Source organism: Oryctolagus cuniculus, chromosome 12 (genome assembly GCF_051225735.1).
Source record: "Oryctolagus cuniculus isolate XC-2025 breed Fujian yellow rabbit chromosome 12, ASM5122573v1, whole genome shotgun sequence".
In the NCBI taxonomy this organism is placed as follows: domain Eukaryota; kingdom Metazoa; phylum Chordata; class Mammalia; order Lagomorpha; family Leporidae; genus Oryctolagus; species Oryctolagus cuniculus.
This window is the reverse complement of record NC_142878.1, coordinates 100,563,324-100,585,528: the sequence shown is the minus strand read 5'-3', so window position 1 is coordinate 100,585,528 and position 22,205 is coordinate 100,563,324. Positions and strand designations below refer to the sequence as shown.

Here is a 22,205-nt window from a genome sequence, read left to right as displayed (position 1 = left end):
GAAGAGGGGACGCTTTCTCCTGTGAAGTTTGTAAGGGAACAGAAATGATATTAGGTCTTCTGTCACTTAAATTATGGCCTTCTAGTTTATTTACTTATTCAAGATTTATTTGAAAGGCCAAGTGATGGGAGCCTTCATCTGCTGGACCCCCCCCCCAAATGGCTGTAGTGGCTGGGGCTGGTCCAGGCCAAAGCCAGGAGCCCAGAACCCCGTTGAGGTCTCCCCTGTGGGTGCAGGAGCCCAAGCACTTGGCACATCTTCTGCTGCTTTCCCAAGGACGTTAGGAGGTAGCAGCCAGAACTCAAACTGGTACTCTGATGTATAAGTGGCGGCATAGCCTGCTGTACAACGCCGGCCTGACTTCTAGTTTGGAAATTCCAAGAATTTGAAAGCTGCACTGCTCTAGGAGACCCTTCTGGGCTCTGTGGCATCATGGTGATTCTGTTGAGGTTCCCTGGGGGTGAGGAGGAAATGTCCCAACATACCTTCCTTCCTCCTCGTTGTTGTTGTTGTTTGTTTTTTTTTTTTTTTTTTTAAGAAGTTTGTAAAATGTGTTTATTTGAAAGAGTGGCAGAGTGAGTGAGAGCACATCCCCAGATGCCTTCAGCTGGGCCAGAAGCCTGGCGCTCAATCCAGGACTCCTACGTGTGCAGCAGTGCCCAGGTAGTTGAGCTGTCACCTGCTGTTCCCAGGGTGTGCATTAGCAAGAAGCTGGAGTTGGGAGCAGAGTGGAGACTTAAGCCCAGGTACTCCATATGGGTTCTCAAATGGTGTCTTTTTTTTTTTTTTTTAAGATTTATTTTATTTTAAAGACAGAGTTACAGAGAGAGGTAGAGAGAGAGCAAGGTCTTCCATCTGCTGGTTCACTCCCTAGATGGCCGCAACGGCTGGAGCTGTGCCAATCCAAAGGCAGGAGCCAGGAGCTTCTTCCAGGTTTCCCACGTGGGTATAGGGGCCCAAGGACTTGGACCATCTTCTACTGTTTTCCCAGGCCATAGCAGAGAGCTGTATTGGAAGAGGAGCAGCCAGGAATAGAACCAGCGCCCATATGAGATGCCGGTGCTTCAGGCCAGGGCTCTAACTTACTATGCCACAGCGCTGGCCCCTCAAGTGGTGTCTTTAATCACTGTACCACTTCATACCCTCCCTCCTGCCTCCAGCAGTGTTTGTGTGGCTTTTTTTTCCCAAGATTTATGTGGAGGGTAGAGCAACAGACAAGGAGAGTCTGCACTTTTATCCACTGGTTCACTCCCAAATGAACTCAGTAGCCAGGTCTGGCCCAGGCTGAAGCCAGGAACCAGGAACTCTATCCTGGTTTCCCATATGGGTGACAGGAGCTGGATTGGAAGCAGAGCAGTGGGGATTCAAACCATCACTCCAGTATGGGATGCTGGCATTGCAAGTGGCTTAACTCACCACGCCACAATGTGGGCCTCTGTACGGTGTTTCCTCAGTATGTGTGTGCATTAGAACTGCCTGGGGGAACTTTAAGGGAAAAAAAAAAGGCGGGTAGGAGTGCTGGGGCCAGCCCTGTGACATAGCGGATTAAGCTGCCACCTGCAGCACTGGCATCCCAAATGGGTGCCTGTTCTAGTCCCAACTGCTGCATTTCTGATCCAGCTCCCTGCTAATGCACCTGGGAAGGCAGCAGAGGATGTTCCAAAGTGCTTGGGCCCCCGCACCAATGTGGGAGACCCAGAAGAAGCTCTTGGCTTTGGCTTGGCTGTTATGGCCACTGGGTGAGTGAACCAGTAGATGGAAGATTTCTCTCTCTGTCTCTCCCCCTCTTTCTTTATAATTCTGCCTTCCAAATAAACAAAACTAATCTTAAAGAAAAAAAAAAAAAAGGAGAGAGAAACTACGGGTACCCATGACTTACCACAGAGGTTCTGGTTCAGTAGGTCTGGGCTGGAGGGTCCGGACACCTGTGTATTTCAAGTGCCTCTAGTGGTTCTCGTGGTCTCGCCTGCCCCACAGTTGAGAAGCAGGATTTAAGTGGTTTGTAGAAGTCTGCCTTCCACGGGGAAGGGTCAGCTTGGATAGAAAGATTCCCTTTATCATGCTTTTGTCCTCAAGGCAGGTCATTTGCATGTATTCTTATGTTCTTTTGCAGGTATTTTCCAATATAGAAACATAGCCCATTTCTTTCCAGACCTGTTCAGGGGCTGTGATTCCTAGAGATTAAAAAAAAAATCATTTAAAAGGCAGAGATGGAGAGAAAGAGATCTCTCATACGCTGGTTTGCTTCTCAGATGCCTGTAACATCTGTGTCTGGACTAGGCTGTAGGCAGGAGCTGGGAACTCAATCCAGGTCTCCCACGTGGGCTGCAGGGACTCAGCTGCTTGAGCCGTCACCTGCCGTCTCCCTGGGCGCACATTACCTGGAAACCAGAATTGGGAGTGGAACCAGGCACCCCAATACGTCTTAATTGCTAAGCCAATCGCCTGCCCCCGGGAGGCTCCTTAGCTGGGTGCTTTCACATACTTAGGAAGTGACTAAGGCAGTGGAGACATTCATGATAGTACTTTTTTTTATGCTCCAGTTACAAGGGAGGTTATAATAGTGGCACATTGCCCTGGCATATACCACTCATTGGCCTGGCATTGTGAAATGTGCCTGGATCATTTTATGGAGGGAATTGTATAAAATTTAGAGGTGGTAATTTTTTTGTTTAGAGCTTTAATTAGGAAATCAATTAGAACTAAGAAAAGCAGCCTGGGAGTGTTATGGTAAGAAAAGAGGGCTGGTGTGGTTGCTGCCACTCTAATACATGTTCTGGGTGCACTGCAGGCTGACTGCGTGGTCTTCATTATCGGTTGAGCTGAGCGTTGGCTCCCGTGCACCTCAGCCCCTCTTTCCACTTTAGCACAGGGATCCGTCTGCCTTTTTGGGTTAGCCCTGTCCTGTTTCCTTCATCTCCTCCACCCCTCCCAAGTTGGAGGAGCCCCAAGGTCTGGGATTTGCAGCAGCTGCAAGGCCAGGAATAAAGATCAGAGAGATCGGAGGGAGAAAAGCTTTCCCTCTTCAGTTCTATTTATAATATCTCTACTCCTCCTACTGCAGGCTCCACCTTTGAGTACAGTGGCCGCATTGTGAGTCCTGGGGTACTCCACTTTCCTCTGTGCTGTAACAGAGCCCTTTCTTGGGAAAAGACGAGAGTGTGTAGAGTGCTTGTGAATGCAAGGGGGCGGCGAGTATGGGAGTGTGTGTGTGTGTGTGTGTGTGTGTGTAAAGACAAGTGTGGGATGGATGTGGGTGTATGTTTTCCCAAAAGGTTAAGTGGGAAGTTGTGAATTTATAAATAAGGGGCAGTTCTTAGAAGTGTACACTGGGAGTAGTTGGGAAATGGAAAATGGAGAGAGTTTTGCTTTTCTTCCCTGTTGGGAGAGTAACTTCCACATGGAAGTTACGCTGTTGCAATGAATCTCAGGATTCAAGGCTCTTTGCTGAGGGCTGTGCAGCGGATCAAGGACTTAAATTAAGTTTATTCTTTTTTTTTTTTTTTTTTTTTTTTTTTTTTTGACAGGCAGAGTGGACAGTGAGAGAGAGAGAGACAGAGAGAAAGGTCTTCCTTTGCCGTTGGTTCACCCTCCAATGGCCGCCGCGGCCAGCGCGCTGCGGCCGGCGCAGCGCGCTGATCCGATGGCAGGAGCCAGGAGCCAGGTGCTTTTCCTGGTCTCCCATGGGGTGCAGGGCCCAAGCACCTGGGCCATCCTCCACTGCACTCCCTGGCCACAGCAGAGGGCTGGCCTGGAAGAGGGGCAACCGGGACAGAATCCGGCGCCCCGACCGGGACTAGAACCCGGTGTGCCGGCGCCGCTAGGCGGAGGATTAGCCTAGTGAGCCGCGGCGCCGGCCCTAAGTTTATTCTTAACTGTGGCTTTGTTTTATCTTTTTGTCTGTTCTGATTGGGTTTTGGACATGTTTAGGCTAAAGAGCAGTTACATAAGAGAAATAAATATTTCACTGAACTGAGTGAGTGACATTTAAATATGCAGTATAGTGGGTGCTCCGGTCTTGGACAGGAGGAAGTAACAGAGAAAGCTCAGAAGAAGGTTCAGGGAACAGAGGCGAGAAAGTGTGAGTAGTGCTGGAAGTGGAAGAAAATTCTGCCAGGGCACACTCCCCCTGCAGACGGAAAGAACAGCTGGGTCCCTGGAGGCTGTCGGGAACTACACAGTGTTAACAAGAGCTTAGCACTAAACAGAAGCACCTCACCTTCTGTAATTCAGGGAAACCAAAAAAGCATCTTGGAAAGAATCAGTTCTTGAGAACAGTTCTCTTTTGTGCATTTCTCTTTATTTTTGGCAGAGAAAACATTTTCTGGGATGGGCCCCTTCAGGTCTACATCTCCCTCTAAACCGTATCAGAATTCCAGGGACTTCTGGATCCTTCCAGGCTGGCATTCTGTGGTCTTTATAGTCTGCCTAGGGGCAAGAAGACACAGTGGGTAGGCAAGGTGACTGAAAGAAGAGCTTGCCCACCAGCTTCTAGAATCTTCAGACAGAGAAACAACACTGGAATAAGGTTGAGGGGGTCGCTTTTCTGAGGTTGACTCAAGATGTAATCTCAAGAAAACCAGTGTGATTCAAGGCTTCTAGCATGTGGTTGTTTAACCCATGATGTCCTGTTGCATATGTAGGGAACCTGTGAAGACTTAAATTGAGTAATAAATACACCACTTATGGTAACTTGGAAATAGAGGTCAATGAAATATTTGCAGAATTGAATACTTGGGACTCAATGGGTAATGGTGTGTTGCAACTGGGAGCTGGGTGTAAGTTCCCAGAGCTATTGAGGGGAAGTGTGGGGTGAGATTCATTCTGGACTGTTAAAATGGGGATGGGTGCTTGGCTCTGAAAGCGTAGCACAGCTGCCTTGGACAGACTCCATCTTAAGAAGTGGGTGTATTTAAGAGTGTATTTGTTAAAGTGGTTGAAACTAAGTGCTTTTTCACAGAGTAACAATGTTACAAGTGGGAGTGTTAGTTCCTAGTGTGGCCACCAAAGCCCAGTAGCTGAGACACTTAAGCAAAATTTGCAGTTAAGAAATGTGGAGAATAGTCTGTAGAGTATTAGGCAATCAGTTTAGTAGCTGTCATTATTCTAAAATGTCATATGACCGTGTACTCATAATACTTCTAGTGCTTAAGTAAGATTGAATTTCAGAAAGTGTCAATACCATGCCTTCGAGAGTCTTGATTGGTGAGATATCTGGGTGAAATGAGGAGTGAGGCTTTCAGTTCTGGCAGGTGTGAGCTCTGCTATTTTTGCACTCACGGGTGAGCCCGCAGTTGTGTTTCGCAGAGTGGGAGTAGTGTGGGTTGGACAGCGTTGCTATGAAGGAGGCACTCCATGTATTCTTTATCCTGGCCCTGAAGGTAACACAGAATTAAGATGGTAAAGCCCCAGTACACATTTCTGGGGAGTTTTCTGGGTACTTTGAAAGTTTTACAGGTTGGGAGTTGTAGGTTTTTCATCATGGACTTAAGTTTTTACCTGAAAGGGAATACCAGAAACAACGCTCCCAGGCAGTAGAATGGGGCGAAGGGCGTGAGGATTCTTTTTCATTTAATGCCATACTGTATATTTAAAATGCTAATGAGTTTTATAATAGAGAAAAAGGGGAGGGATCAAGAAAAAGAGAAAACTGTATAAACAGTCTTTTTTTTTTTTTTAAGATTTTTTTTATTTATTTGACAGAGTTAGACAGTGAGAGAGAGAGACTGAGAGAAAGGTCTTCCTTCCGTTGGTTCACCCCCCAAATGGCCGCCACGGCTGGAGCTGCGCCAATCTGAAGCCAGGAGCCAGGTGCTTCTCCCTGGTCTCCCACGCGGGTGCAGGGGCCCAAGCACTTGGGCCATCCTCCACTGCTTTCCCGGGCCACAGCAGTGAGCTGGACTGGAAGAGGAGCAACCGGGACTAGAACCTGGCGCCCACATGGGATGCTGGTGCCGCAGGCGGAGGATTAACCAAGTGAGCCACCACGCTGGCCCCTAAATAGTCTTAATAACATCCAGATTTTAAAATTGCTATATTGTCTTAATTACTATTTTCAGTGGCTGCATGATGTCCATAATTTACTTAGGTTTATTCTAGTTGAAAGTCACATTGCTTTGATTGCTAGAGAGATTAAGCATTTTCCTATGTATTAGTTTATCAATTTTCTTATGAATTTTTTCTGTTTATCATTTGGCTGTCTTCTGGTGTCATGATGTTAATTTTTCCAAGTTCTCTTATAATATGCATGTTGACCTGTCATATTTGCTGGAAACACTTTTCCTTGAGTTTCCATTTTATTTTTTCCACTGTAGTTTTCAGGTTTTTTTTTTTTTTTTTTTTTTAAGATTTATTTATTTTATTAGAAAGGCAGAGTTACAGAGAGGCTGAGGCAGAGAAACAGAGAGAGAGAGAAAGAGAGAGAGATCGATCTTCCAGCCACTGGCCCACTCCTCAGATGGCCACAACCACCAGAGCTGCACTGATCCGAAGCCAGGAACCAGGAACATCCTCTGGGCCTCCCACACAGGTACAGGGACCCAAGGACTTGGGCCATCCTCCACTGCTTTCCCAGGCAATAGAGAGCTGGATCAGAAGTGGAGCAGCCAGGACTTGAACCGGTGCCCACATGGGATGCTGGCACTGCAGGTGGCAGCTCTACCCACTACACCACAGTGCCGGCCCCCAGTTTTCAATTTTATGGTGTATTTAGGATGGGCGATGTGGTGCAGTGGGTTAAGCTGCAGCTTGTGACAGCTGCATGCATTCCTTATCAGAGTGTTGGTTCAAGTCTCAGCTCCTCTGCTTCCAGTCCAGCTCTCTGCTAATGTGCCTGGGAGGCAGCAGATGATGGCTCAAGTACTTGGGTCTCTGCTACCCATGTGGGAGACCTGGGTGGAGCTCCTGGCTTCTGGCTCCCTCCTGGCCCAGCCTTGGCTGTAACTGCCATTTGGGCAGTGAGCTAGCAGGTGGAACATCTCTCTCTTCTCTGTCTCTCCCTCTCTCTCCATAACTGTGCCTTTCAAATAAACAAATAAATCTTTAAAAACAATTTAAAAGATTCTTGGGTTAATGTGGTGTGAAGGAATACAAATTGTTTTTTAAAGATTTATTTATTTGAAAGAGTTACAGGGAGATGTAGTGACAGAGGGGGAGGTGGGGACGGGGAGTGGGGTCTTCATCTGCTGGTTCACGCCCCACATGGCCACAACAGCCAGAACTGAGCTGATCTGAAGCCAGGAGACAGGAGATTCTTCTGGGTCTCCCATGTGGGTTCAGGGGCCCAAGGACTGAGGCCATTCTTCTGCTGTTCTCCCAGGCACACTAGCAGGGAACTGGATTGGAAATGGAGCAGCCAGGACTCAAACTGGCCGGTGCTGCAGGCTGGGGTTTAACCTGCTACACCACAGTGGTAGCCCCATAAAAATTGTTTTAAAATATTATGGGATATAAATGTTAATCTCTCTGTTTATTATTTGTTTTATCAATTCAAAGCCTAGATTAATGTCCCTAAATTTTTGCTAAAATTTTGTTTTATATTGACATTTTTTGGGGGGAGGGGGGTAGAAATACAAATCCAAAGTTTATTCAAAAAGAGCAAATTATTTTGCTTCCCAAATTTTGCCACCCTTGTACACATTTCCCCCCAGTTCCAGTTCATCCTTCTGGTCAACCAGAACTTTCATTTTCATGCAGAAAAGCTCTTTCAGCACCCCTCCTGGCATCTGCCCATCATTTCCTGTTTCCTCTTCCAAATCCTCTTCACTAAGTCCCCAGATGTCATCTTTCTGCTCCTTTTCCTTTTTTCTTCTTGGCCTCTTCTTCCTGTTTTCTTTTTTCCATTTCTTCATACAGTTTTCTCCGTTGCTTCTCTATGTCTTTTCTTGGTCCCCAGGTATTATTTCCAACCTCTTCCTCATTCAACATTTGTTAGAAGGAAATTATCACCTGATTTTACCTCTCAGTTACACCCGAAACATCCACAACAGCCAGGGTTGAGCCTTAGCCAGGAGCCAGAAACTAAATCTGGATCTCCCACGTGAGTGGCAAGGACCCAGCAAGTTGAGCCATCACCTGCTACCACGCGGGGTGTGCACTAACAGGAAGCTGGAACTGGTAGTAGAGCCAGGACTCAAACCCAGGCCCTCTGATGTAGGATGTAGGTGTCCCAAGCAGCGGCTTAACCACTGTGCTAAACATCCACCCCTTCAGTCTTCATTGCTTTTTTTATTTTTTTTTTAAGATTTTATTTCATTCATTTGAAAGGCAGAGTTACAGAAAAAGAAGAAGAGAGAGAGAGGTCTTCCATCTGCTGGTTCACTCCCCAAATGGCCACAACTGCCAGGGTTGGGCCAGGACGAAGCCAGGAGTGAGGAGCTTCTTCTAGGTCTCCCACATGGGTGCAGGGTGATTGTTTATTCATGGTTTAATTTTTTAAGAATCTGAGTCTTCAGATATCATTCTGATACAATTTAGAAACCATATTTTTACTATGTGGTAGCAGTTGGTGGCTGTTTTGTCAAATATTAAATCACTTATTGTTATACTCCTGAACCTTTTATTCCATTGTGGTGAACCGTATTTCTTCTTGTTGAGAAAATATCTATGACTTCATTTTCTTGGACTTCCTATTACTGAGAAACAACGTCTGGAGCTAGGTTAAGTTTAGTTCCAAGGAACTTGATTTTTTTGTGTTTTCCTTTGTGATTTGAAACTTGTAGAATTCCTTGAAGTATAAATCTTTCCTCAAGTTACATATTAGAGTTGATATTGGCTTAGTAATTTTGCCAGTAATGTGGAGACTCTTCTTGATTGATAGTATCTTTTTTGTTTACTTTAGCTCTAGGAAATTGTCCCTTATACCTTTAATAATTAGCTCTGATTCATTAGTACTGTCTTCGGGGGTTAGACCTGCGTGGTCTCTTTTATGACTGTTCTTCATTTCTTTGTTTGGGTTAAACGATAACAATGATGATTCAACAAAACTCATGTAAAGCGTTTATTCTAGATGTGTGTTTCACATACATTTATCTTTTGTTTCGTTGACTCGATGTTCTACAGTTCCGATTCTTTTCCTGGGTTCTGTGAATGGCAGTTGCTGTTCTATTGTAGTTTTCATTTTGAACTGTTAGCTCCTCTCCTCTCTGTTGTTAATAATTTGACTGAATGGTCTCTGTGCAGTTCACGAAGAGTAGTGTGGCACATATTCTTTCCCTGTGGGGAAAAGGAGGGGGTAGCCAAGAGAGTGGGTGGAATCCTTCAGCCATTCTCACTCAGAAGTGGTGGAGCGGATGTGACCACGGGAGAGCCGTGCTAAGTGGCCAGCTAAGGGTGCAGGTTGTGCAGCAGTCAGGGGTGGGAGAGGCTGACTGCAGAGCAGCCAGTTGTTTGACCTGATTTGGCATATGCTTTCTTTTGGTCTCACGGTCAGAGCGATACTTGTGCTTGTATATTTTAAAGCCCCTAATACCAAAATAATAACAATACATCTGAGGACCCAAGTTGGCATGCACTAGGAGTGTCATGTTTTGGCTCTGCATGGTGACTCTCTCTGATTTTTGGATCATTCCTTCTGCTTCACGACATAGCGATCTGTTGGCAGCAGAACCTGCTTTGGACATTTTTGAGCCACATGGTGTTGGATAGACTCGGCTGTTTCCAGTTGGGCTGCTAAGTAAACCCCTTAACAAGAAGTATTTGTGAAAGAAAGTGCTGGTAGGCACAGTGAGACCATCCGGAAGTGATTCATATCACTGGGGCTGTTTGTTTGATTCAGGACTTGGTTGCCTGGAGACCATGTTCTTGAGCAAGTTGAGTGGAGTGGGGGTGGAAGTGTAGTATAGTGCTTGTGGCCTACCTGATCAGATCAGGACTCTGATGATCTTTCTTCTAGAAGGTTCCTCTGTGTGGTTTGACTGTGGTGAGTCAAATCTGAAACATATAAATAAAAAATTTGGTTAATGGCTTATTTTGAAGAGTTTACTTATTTTTTTCTTTATAATTGTATGTTGGAAAGATTTGGTGTTTCAGTAAGGCATTGTGTCATAGAAACCTCAATGCTTTAACCTTTAAGACAGCTAAGAGGAAGCTCCTGCCCACCCCAAGACAACAAGCAGAATCCTGCGATTTGCGCGCCCGTCGTGATCTGAGTATTTCCTGTGTGCCTCGGAGTCCGTGTCCTGCCCTGACGTCCTCCTCCTCCCTCAGTGGCATCTTCACGCTGAGCACCACTGCGTGATAAGCACTTACGTGCTTTATCTGATCAGCTTCTCCTGCAGCCCCGCGGAGTGCTCATTATTTGCATTTAACAGATCAGAAAGTCAATAACTCATCTAAGAAGTGGTTGATCCAGATTCCAGGTTTGGCCAGGGCTCCAGAGTCCTAGCTCTCACCCACAAGTAACCTGCTGCTTCTGCAGATAGTGGCAACAAGAGGAACCACCACTAACTTGTGGTGAAGGATGATGACGTTCACTGTGAGACAGGTGCTATTTTTATTTTAAAGAGAGGAAAAGTAAGTATCATTTGTCTCAACTATCTGGAATTCAGGCCCAAGTCTGTGTGATACCATCACTAGTGCTTTTAAGCTCCACAGGCACTGAAGGGACTCCAAGTCCAATCCCAAGTCTGCCGGTGCCCAAGGACATTCCGGGGTCTGCCTCTCTCTTAGGAGTGAGGAAACTGGAGCTGTGTCACGTCTCTCATTGCAGAATCTCTTCCACACGCCACTCAGTGTGAAGACCAGTCTCCAGCTCTGTCTCACACACTCTGAGTTTAGCTGGATTGTTGGCTCTTCCTGGTTGCTTTTCTTCTTCATTACCTGGTGGCTGCTTTGGATTCTGCGTATAAAGGTGTTCCTTCCTACAGATTTCTTGTTCGTGAAGTTGTGACCTTATACAGACAGGAGTGGCAATTGGACTGGAAGTCGCCTTGGATCATTTGGCAAGAACGATATTTTGGGGGTTGTGGGCGGAGGAGAGAGAGCCTGTCTGAAGGCTTCTATTACTTCTTGACTCAGAATACCTTCCTGCTGACTCACTGGAAATCCTAATGAAAAGCAGAAGGAACGTTGGAGAGGCAGCTGCCAGCCCAGGGCCGGGCTCCTGTTGGGGCAGATGTCTGGGGACTGAGAGAGTGCTGGGCTCTAAGGAGAGCTGTGAGATTTTTATAGTAGAAGGGAATACTGTTATGGAGGTAGGTGTTTATCCGTCACGTTACAAAGTATCAGACCGTTGCTTGGATTAATTGGTGATCCTACACACTGATGTGGAATGAATGAGGAAATGGGGCAAACTGAGAAAAGGAAAAGTTGAAAAGAGGAAAATAACCTCCGATCATGAAAGACAATGATAGAAAGTTAAATCAAAAGTTTCATTGGCAATTAGCATTTTATTGGAAATAACGTATACGTCTCAGATGACCTTTGAAATAACTACAAGTAAGCAAAAATTACCTTCTTCTCACATGACTATTATAACAGCATTTTTTGCCCTGAAGACTTTGCTGTGTCATTAGTCAGACAGTGCTTGTTGATCCTTGATAGTGTGAAAAGATAGGGCTTGACAATGGTTTAACTTTGGGGATTTTTTCCTTTAAAAATTTGAAAATTCCCATAAAAATATTTTTAGACAGATTTGGTCTTAATCAAAGAATTTTGAATTTAAAACATTTTTCAGTGCATGGACATGAAGCATAAATCAGAGGCTGTGCAAGGGCACGCGGGGGAAAGAGGCTGTTTCCTTACTCCGGTCTCTCCCTCCGCCCAGTGATAAGTGATTGCGCATCCTCCCGGAGATATTTGGGATCACCTTGTTTCTTCATTTACAAGAAGTAGCACACGCTACATCTTGCCGTGGCTACAGTAGAGTGTCTCATTTTTACTTTTCTGAGTTGCTAGTTTTCAGTTATGGATTTAACCATCAGTGGGCATTCCCCAGCTTCTGCTGCTGTAAACAGTGTGTTGGTTAGCAACTTTGTGTGTACACCTGCATATGTGTGTGTGTGTGTGTGTGTTTGAGTACTTCTGCAGGATAAATTTCTGAGAGTGAATTTCTGCGTTAAAGGGAAGATGCCCATTTGGTTTTGGCAAAGATCGCCAATCTGCTGTCCTTGGAGGCGACGCTGGTTCACGTGTCTGTCGGTCAGTAGTTTCAGCAGCCCCGAGTATTACAAGTTTCTAAACATCTTTGCCAATTTCATGGATGAAAATGGTATTTCACTGTAGTTTCATTTTTGATTATTTAGTCATGAGTGAAGTGAATGTCTTTCCATGTGTTTAAAGCCATTGTATTTACTTTTCTGAGCTGTTTTGGCAGACTGCTTTGCTCATTTTCTATTAGAGTAATAATCTTTTTTATTGATTTGTAACAGCTCTTTTCATATTGGGGAAGTCAACCCTTTGCATGCCATATGTGTTGTAAATATTCTGATTCTTTAATTTTTGACTCGTGTGCAGTGTTTGAATTTATTAATCTTCTATTTTTGGCTTTTGGGTTTTAAAAGAATCATTTATAGAGAGTCTGTCTATACTGAGATTGCATGGAGACGTTCCCCCATGTTTTCTCTGGGTATTTTTAGGGTGCAGAGAGTCCTCCTGCGGTTTGCTCTGCTTGGAGCCTGCTGAGCAGTGAGGCAGTTTTCCGTCTGGTGACTTTTGGACTCCGTCTCTACTGAGTGACAGCAGCTGCTCTCTGGGGACAGCACTCTGGAGTGTGCCCATCTCCAGGACACAAACTGAGATCTGGATTTTTTTTTTTTTTCCTCAGAACAAGACGCTCCCATTTTCGAGATTTGTGACACATGGCTTAAATATCCTCTTAGGAAAATTGGCCAGAGTTTTCCAGAGTGAGTTCAAGCAGGTTGCATTGTCATGTTCAGCAGATTAATAATGCGTAAGGAAGTTGGCATTGAGAAAACTGCTTTGACATGAAGACTGCAGAAGTGAACAGACTTGCCAAGCTGACATCATTTAGTCTTTGTGCTGAGGAGAGTACAGGTTTAGGATTTCAAAAACTGTGGCTGACTTTGTATATATATATTTTTAAATTGAGGCATATTCTATCAATGAACCCTGTACTGTTAAGGAAGAAAGGGTTTAGAGGGAAAACAAGTTTCAGTAATCCGGATTAAATCAAATTAGATCTTTTAACTGGTGAGTACATAGACTCCTTATCTGGAGTTGTGCGTTCTGAGTCTCCAGGGGAGAGAATACCTGGCGTATTATGTGACTCCTTCCTCACACACGACCATTTTAGGACCGGTGTCCCAGGTTTTTCTGGTTTGAGAAAAACAGTGTTCTCTATCAGAGTTAGATTTGAGGGACTGTATCAGGTAAGAGCTTAGGACATATCCATGGTCAGCTCTCGATTGTTTTGTGTCTTATCGTAATTTCTTTTCATTCTTCGTTCGAGTTTGCATGTTCTTGGTTTATTGAGCTCAGATTAAAGCTGCCGTTGTGCTAATTGGGTAGGTGTAATTGCTGGGCTGCGGTCAGTGGTCTGTAAGGCACCGTGAAGCCCAGAGTGTAGTCTTTGAAAATGAGGGAGTATTGCCTAACCAAAAAAAGAATGGGGAAGTGCAAATGTGCTAATTGTTACAAGGGAAAAGAAGGGAACAGCATTTAGCCTAGTGATTCCCAGCTCCAGCTCCTGTTTCCAGCTTCCTGCTAATGCAGACCCTGGGAGGAAGCGGTGATGGTTCAGGTGGTTGGATTCCTGCCACCCATGGGACACCTGGAATACACGTCAGCTCTTGGCTCCCTTCCTGCCCGGGCCCCTGCCATTTGGGAAGTAAGCCAGTGGATGAGGACTCTTTCTGTCTCTCAAATAAATAATAATTTTTAAAAATTAAAAAGGAAAAGAGGATGGATGTCAAACATTCTGATATGTAGTGAACTAGTTTCTGACAAAGTGTAAGACTTGCAGATTTCCAGAGTACACTGGCAAACAGCTCGGTGACTTAGACCACTGAGCGAGGAAGGCGTGATGCTTATGAGCCAGTGTGGATGTGCTGAGTAAAACCACGTGGCTGCACCATCACTTCCTTGTGGACGTGGTCACCGGACTGGGGAGCCAGAGAAAAGATTTCAGCGAAGCATTTCAAAGGGTGCTTTGTGATACTTTTTTTAAAAAATTAATTTATTTATTTGAAAGGCTGAGTTAGAGAGAACTAGCTTCCATCCTCTGGTTCATTCCCCCAGTGACCACAGCTGCTCAGGCTGGGCCAGGCCAGAGCCAGGGGCTTCTTCCAAATTTCCCATGTGGGAACAGGGGCCAACTACTATGCCAGCATTGTTCGTGGCTTAACCCATTGTGCCATATTGCCAGCCCAATTCGTGATGCTTTTGCAGACAGATTAGATAAATTTGAACTAGATGGTGATGTCATTAAGAAGATTTCTAGCTCGTTGAATAAACCAGATTCAAGAAGAGCTGCTAGATGGGAGTGACTGCTGAATGGGTGAGGTTTTGGGTGGTGAAAGTGTTCTGGGATTAGATAGTGGTGATGGTTGCACAATACTGTGAATATACTAGCAGCCACAGTATTGCCTGCTTTAACAAGGATGAAAAATTATATACTCATGTTATGAATTTCATCTCAGTAATAAAAAGAGCTTCTAGGCTTTTAATGCATACAAGCTGTCCAGGAACTCCATCGAGGTCTCCCACACGTGTGGCAGGATCATGGGCACTTGGGGCCATGGTCTGATGCTTTCCCAGGTGGATTAGCAGGCAGCTGGATTGGAAGCAGAGTAGCAGGGACTGAAGCTAGCACCCTAATATGGGATGCCCGTGTTGCAAACTGTGTTGTTAACCTACTGCACAACACCAGGCACTGTGGAACATTTTTTGGGGGGCAGTTATGAGGGCATCAATGATGTATCAATCAAATTTGGTTTGTTGGGAGGGGGATGGTTGATAGACTGCATGGCAGATTCCGTTTTCCAAATATCCTGAATCCAATGATGAACCAGTGTTGTGGCATAGCCAGCATCCCATATGGGTGCAGGTTCGAGTCCTGGCTGCTCCACTTCCTATCCAACTCTCTGCTATGGCCTGGGAAAGAGTGGAAGATGGTCCAAGCACTTGGGCCCCTGCACCCACGTGGGAGACCTGGAAGGTCCTGGCTTCTTTATGTCCCAGCCCCGGCCATTGCAGCCGTTTGGGGAGTGAACCAGCAGATGGAAGATCTCTGTGTCTTCCTCCCTCTCTCTTTCTCCTGTAACTTTACATTTCAAATAAATAAATAAATCTTTTTTAAAAAAAAGTCTTAAGTACAGGATAGGGAGAAAAACAGCATTAATAGGAATCGCAATAATAGGAAAAGAAGACAAAATGGGCCGGCGCTGTGGCTCAATAGGTCAATCCTCTGCCTGCGGTGCCGGCATACCAGGTTCTAGTCCCTGTCAGGGCACTGGATTCTGTCCCGGTTGCCCCTCTTCCAGTCCAGCTCTCTGCTGTGGCCTGGGAGTGCAGTGGGGGATGGCCCAAGTGCTTGGGCCCTGCACCCACATGGGAGACCAGGAGGAAGCACCTGGCTCCTGGCTTTGGATCAGCGCGGTGCGACCGCAGCGGCCACTCTGTAGTCCCAAAAAAAAAAAAAAAAAAAAAAGCAAAACCCAAAATGAAAGAAACCCGAGGTGTTCATCGACTCACTAATAGGAATGCACCTGCAGCAGAGGAGAAGACGGGCCTGCAGCTGGTGTTCTGCTTGGGAAGCCGGACTTTGAGAGGGACCCAACAGCCCCGAGCAGGGTGGAGGGCTGGTGGTGGGTCTTTCATACCCACAGCAAACCCTGCTGGTAGGTGAGTTAGGATTCTTCTCCAGCCGCAGTGTGAGAAGCCTGGGTAATTACTCCAGGACCGGAGTGTGTTGGACAAGTGTGACGAGAATGGTAAGAGGTCTGTAAGGAGTAACGGGGACTGAGCTGCAGAATGGGGAACAAGACTTAGGGGGAGCAGAGCCAGGATGTAGTACAGGAATTCATTCAGCTCTGTTAACATTTTGCTGTGAAAAAACTCCCGAGAAGTGGAAGAAGCGTGCAGTTATCATTGTGGTACCAGGGAGCTTCTAACAGTAAGACTTTTCCAAATAAACAGTCTTTAAAGAAAAGAAAAGAAATTTCCAGAACAGATTTGAACTGTTTTGGGAAAATCTGTTACAGAATATCTTCAAGTGTAACTTAACAGTTTAATGTGAGGTTATTATTATGCTCTAACCTAAGTGCTTTCTCAAGTTATTTAAAAGTAATTTTTATTTTCATTTCCTGTGTTAGTAAAAGCTATTTTTATTTTCAATGACTCGATAATATTCCATTGCTCATTTTTTTCTGATGTAGCTAAAAAAAATGGGAAAAATACATCCAGTAATCCAAAACACTGTGTTAAGGCAGGTTAAAAAATGAAAAACAAGATTTCTGAGCTCCTGCGTTGTTTAGGACTTCGGTAGAACTGGAAAGGACATAAAGCAGGAAGTTTGCAGGTTAATTGATAGGGCGCAAACGTTTGAGAAGTTGCCCAACCTCAAAGAATGAGAGGTCTAAGTGTCACAAGGCCTTAAGTGATTGCCAGTCAGTCAGTGTGTGAGAGTTTAGATGAGGGAGCAGTTGTTTTATGGCTGGGTTTTCCAAGATAAGCTAAAATAATATGAGAGAAGGGAAAGTATGTGGGACATGTGTGTCTCTTTCTTTTGTGCTCCTTCAGAGTTGTTTCTGTCTATTTCTACCTCTTGGTACCAAATAACATCTTCTACCGCACTGCAAAGTAGTCCGCTAAGAACATAGTTCAGGAAAGAACTGAGAGCCCAAAAGATTTATTTACTTGAAAGAGTGAGCGAGATGGAGGGAGGGAGGGGGGAGGGAGATGTCTGGCGTTCCTCTTCGCTGCTCACTTCCCCACAGGAGCCAGGAGCCAGGAACCTGCATTCGAGTCTCCCACGTGGGTGTCAGGAGCTCAGGCACTTGGGGCGTCGTCTGCGGCCTCCCATGTGCACTTCAGCTGGAAGCTGGATTGGAAGCGCAGAGTCTGGGGCTTGAACCAGGCACTCTGACATGGGGTGCAGGTGTCCCAAGCAGCAACCTAACCCATTGCACCACAGTGCTCACCCCAGTATTTTTATTATTATTATTATTATTATTTGGTTAGAATTGAGACCAGGAGTAGTATAGTATGGTTCTGAAGTAAGAGACAAAGAACAATTTGTGTCTTTCAGTGGTTAGAATATTATGTTTCACAGATTACAAAAGAATTCCAGCTTTATATAGGTGAATAGAAATACAAAGGGCCATGGGAAACTTCAGAGCAAGTTTGGGGGAGAGGAGATTCTTTCTGGAGTTCACAGAGGGGGTGCTGTTTGCAGGCAATCTGAATGGGCAGAGGTGGGTGGGACAGAGCAGAAGCCCACCAAACCTTTCTTCTCAGGAGCTGTCTCCATCCCATCCATGACCTCCGTTTTCTCGTCCAACGTCCTCAGGTTCTGGCCCTTATGAGTTTATCCTTCCTCCTTTCATATGCTGTTTTGTAGCGGTGGGAGAGGGATCTTTCCTCCTGAAATGGAGCCTCTGCCAGGGTTCTGGCTCCTCCCCTTCTGGTCATCTCAGGTCCTGGCCCTTGCACGTTTCCTGCTGGTTCTTTCTCCCTGGAGCACAGACATCTACCAATTCCAGCTATGCTCCCTGAGTCCTAAAATCTCCCCCGATTATTCCCCCCGCCCCCCTCCCCCCTTTTTTAAGACTGGAGATGTTAATTTTTTTTAAATATATTTTATTTATTTATTTGAGAGGTAGAGTTACAGACAGAGAGAGGGAGAGACAGAGAGAAAGGTCTTCTACCTATTGGTTCACTCCCCAAATGGCTGCAACAACTGGAGCTGGGCCGATCTGAAGCCAGGAGCTTCTTCTGGGTCTACCACATGGCTGCAGGGGCCCAAGCACTTGGACCATCTTCTGCTGTTTTCCTAGGCCATAACAGAGAGCTGGATGGGAAAAGGAGCAGCTGGAACTTGAACCAGTGCCCATATAGAGTGTGGTGTCATGCCATAGGTGGAGGCTTAGCCCGCTGCACCACAGTGCTGGCCCCCCTCCCCTCCTTTTTTTTTTTTTTTTTTTTTTAAACTTACAGGAAAACTTCCTAAATCCACCACTTTTTAACTCCTGTGGTTGTAATTCCCGCACCTTCCTTATCTCACTCAGAACACCAGAACTCAGTGCACCAAATGCTTTGTCCAATGGAAACTCTTTAGTCTTACCTTACTTGCTGTGTATTGCCACTCTTTTTCCTTTTAACTGAGTATCTTTTTATGTGTCCTGAATTTTGAACTGTGTGTCAAAGTATTGACCTGTGTGAAGAACATACTGCCTATCTTAAGAGAATTCGTTCAAGTAGCATTCCTTCAGGAAGTTTACCTGGACATCTACCTCTGCCCCGGGTTTGTGTCAGGTGCTAGCTGTTCTGTGTTTCTGCTGCCCCACTCTGTGTGTTACACTTTGCATGGCATACGTCCCTTATGCTTTTCCTTAAAATATTGTGAGCCTAACAAGGCAAGGGCTATGTCCTTCCTGAGTGTTATAGTTAAATATTCCTTTTTTTTTTTTTTAAGATTTATTTATGTATTTGAGAGAGTGATCTTGTATCCTCTAGTTCATTCCCCAAGTGGCTGCAGTGGCACAGGACTGAGCCAGGCTGAAGCCAGGAGCTTCATCCTGGTCTTCCACATGGGCGGCCGGGGCTCAGGCACTTGGGCCATCTTCTGCTGCTTTTCCCAGGCCATTAGCAGGAAGACTAAAACTGCTACCTATATGGGATGGCAGCATTACAGGTGACAGCTTTACTCACCGCACCACAGCACTGGCTGCAGTTAACCGTTCCTTGTTTTTACCATGTAATCAATCTGAAAATGAAATTTTTGACATATTTACAACACAATGCTGCTTGTGCCTGAGGTTCTAGCAGAGGTTTGCTTTTGCAAAGAAATGTGACCCCATCTTCTGCTTTGTGGAGGAGTCTTTCCTGTCTTTTTTTTTTTTTTAAGATTTGTTTATTTATTCGAAAGTCAGAGTTACACAGAGAGGAGAGGCAGAGAAAGAGAGAGGCTTCCATCCTCTGGTTCACTCCCCAGATGGCTACAATGGCCAGAGCTGTGCTGATCCAAAGCCAGGAGCCAAGAGCTTCCTCTGGGTCTTCCCACGCTGGTGCAGGGGCCCAAGGACTTGGGCCATCTTCTACTGCTATCCCAGGCCACAGCAGAGAGCTAGATAGGAAGTGGAGTAGCTGGGACTAGAACCGGCACCCATATGAGATGCCGGCAGTGCAGGCGGTGGCTTTACCTGCTGTGCCACAGCGCCGGCCACCTCTCTCTTTCTTTCTTTCTTTCTTTCTTTCTTTCTTTCTTTCTTTCTTTCTTTCTTTCTTCCTTTCTTCCTTTCTTCCTTTCTTCCTTTCTTCCTTTCTTCCTTTCTTCCTTTCTTCCTTTCTTCCTTTCTTCCTTTCTTCCTTTCTTCCTTTCTTCCTTTCTTCCTTTCTTCCTTTCTTCCTTTCTTCCTTTCTTCCTTTCTTCCTTTCTTCCTTTCTTCCTTTCTTCCTTTCTTCCTTTCTTCCTTTCTTCCTTTCTTCCTTTCTTCCTTTCTTCCTTTCTTCCTTTCTTCCTTTCTTCCTTTCTTCCTTCCTTTCTTTCTTTCTTTCTTTCTTTCTTTCTTTCTTTCTTTCTTTCTTTCTTTCTTTCTTTCTTTCTTTCTTTCTTTCTTTCTTTCTTTCTTTCTTTCTCTTATTTATTTATTTACCTGTCTGTTTTCTCAAGACGAGCTCACAGTTAGAAATGATTGGATTGTAGCTGCTGAGTAAGAGGTCTTTGGTACTTCATGAAGCTTGGTGAGTGAGGGATGGATGGTACACAGATTGAGCCTGGTAGTTGTCACCAAGCTCTTGATCTGAAGGCGGCCTGGGAGTAAGTAGGCAGTCCTGTTTTTCCAGAGACTTAAAAAGCAAAATCAACACTTTACTGATGCATAATTTATGTGCCATGAGATTCACCCACATCTTATGTGCAGTTCAGTGATATTTCTTAGATGAGGTGAGTTGTATAATGCATCACCATAGTTTAGTTTCCATCGCTCCAGTAAGACTGGGGAACCCTGCTGAGATAGGGTAACTGACATTTAATTTTAGCAAGTAGACTTGACCGGCCCTATCCAGTTCAGCTAATAATAAAATGATTTACTCAGGCATGGGTCTGTATAAGATAGAAATAAACAAAGAAGTTAACTATGTTGCTTAAGAGAAGGCAAACATTTTCCTGAGTTTTTCACTTACCTTACAGTTTTTCAGATTTGTCTAATTTCTACTCAGAAGTTTGTTACTGAGACTTCTCATTCTGCTTTATGCTTGGAAGTCGAGCCTTTCTGGTTCTTGCCTTTGTGCCTCACCTCCCTCTTTCCTCCTCTCCTCCTCCGTCCTGCTCAGAACCATCCCTTGAATGCGATGTGACCCTTTCCTCCCTGCTTCAGCTCCTCGCAGGGTCCGGACACTCCCGTGGGCCTGACGTGTTCTCTGCCGTCAGCATACACCTCCACGTCCTCCCAGACCTCAGTGCCGTTTTCTTTGGGAAATCACGGCTGCAGAAAGCTGTATTGGGTACTCTGCATTCCTTTCTCTCAAGACTGCACTTACCATGTTGTATTAAAGTCACGGGGCTCTTTCCCATGCCTGAGTAGTTCTCACATGATAGTGGATCCCAACGGCGGAGAAAGGCCACCAAATTTGGGAGGCTTTGGCATAGAATAACCCTGGTGCTGGCGGCATTTGCTCTGCCCGATGGGTGTGGCTCCCGAGGAGCTGTTCCTGGAGGAACTGAATCTCCGCGGCTTGGAGTAGTCGGTTCCGGCATCGCTCTGTTCCCCTTCTGAATTGCACTGAGCTGGGAAACCGCTGAAGTCATGTGCTCTGCAGAACTTGTTCAGCTGGTTTCCTCTTCACAGACCCCTAATTCAGATTCCCACCCTGTTTCTTTTCTACGTATGCTCTTGGTCTGGGCTTGTTTGGAGGCTTACCACAGTAGAGTTCTCAGTAGTCACCTCTTTGTCTCACTGAGTGGCAGGGTGGGTTGGGCGAATATTTACTCCCTCTGAGAAATGTTATCAGCAGGACAAGGTAGACAGGTATGACTTCAGTTACCGAGTGTTGGAATAGAAATAGGTTTATTTCTGGGAGTCTCGCTCTGTCCCACACAGACTCATGCAAACACACACAGATGTAAGGCTACCATTATTTAGAGCCTCCTCATGCTCCGATCTCACCCTCACAGCAGCCTTGTGAGGGTCACGGTGTTCCTGGTCCCGTTACGGACAGTGAGTGAAATACCACGCCGTTCCTGCTGGCTTGCATCTCCGTCCCTCCCTCCTCAGGGGAGAAGTGGCTTTGTTTCCTTCTGCATGTGGCTGCCACCTCTGCCCATCAGCACCTTCTTGCTTTTGTCCTTTGTTCTTGTACCTTTGTCCCTCCTTCACTGGTTCTCATAGGCTGCAGACACGTATTCCATCATTTAAAGGAAGGCGCCTTCCCCGGGCATGGCACCGTCTCAGACCAGCCTGCCTCTGCTCCCCAGTTTCTCTCTTCCCCTCCTAGACTCCGCCGCTTCCCCTGGCCTCCCGTCCCCCCCCCCGTCTGGTCTCCTCTCCGGTTGTAGTCTGGCCCCACGGGGCTCTCCTGGCCTTCCTGGTTGCCACGTCCTCCCCCTTGCAGCCCATCCCTCTGCAGCATTGGCAGTTGCTGGCCTCGTCTAGCTCCCTGGGTGGCCATCTTGTCGCTCTCTCCTGGCTCTCATTCCACCACCGCGACCGCCCTTTCTTTCTCTTTCACCTTGTGGCGTTCTCTGAGGTACAGCCCTTCACCCCTTTTATTCTCCCTCAACCTATGCCCCTGGCGAGCTCATCATCCACAGATGTGAAGGCGGTGCCAGCCTGGGTTTTTCTCCCTGAGTTTCAGACTGGAATCTCCAACTTCCTGCAGAATCTCACTGCTGGGTGCCCGCTGACATTTCAAGCCGAAAATGTTTCAGGCGCAAAGCTATTGTCCTCTTCTGTTTCTGCGGTGTCCCCAACCTTGTGTAATGACATCATCTTTTATTTAGTCATCCATGCCACCAGTCCTCAAGTCATCTTTTAAAAATAAGTTTCTTTTTCCTTTTATAGAAGTTTCTGTAAGTTTGCTATAGATGG

The 22,205-nt window shown here is 45.8% G+C and overlaps 1 protein-coding gene and 1 long non-coding RNA gene across 3 annotated transcripts in view; one reads left to right on the top strand and one right to left on the bottom strand.

Annotated features, from left to right (window-relative positions):
* The window catches only part of IQGAP1 (IQ motif containing GTPase activating protein 1), a 111,752-nt gene that overhangs the window by 4,621 nt on the left and 84,926 nt on the right, over nucleotides 1-22,205 (top strand). The window lies entirely within an intron of this gene.
* On the bottom strand, nucleotides 16,792-20,738 carry LOC149123194 (uncharacterized). The gene is made up of 2 exons (XR_016218355.1): nucleotides 20,302-20,738; nucleotides 16,792-16,999 (listed from the first exon to the last, which is right to left on the bottom strand). It is a non-coding gene; the product is annotated as an uncharacterized LOC149123194 (long non-coding RNA).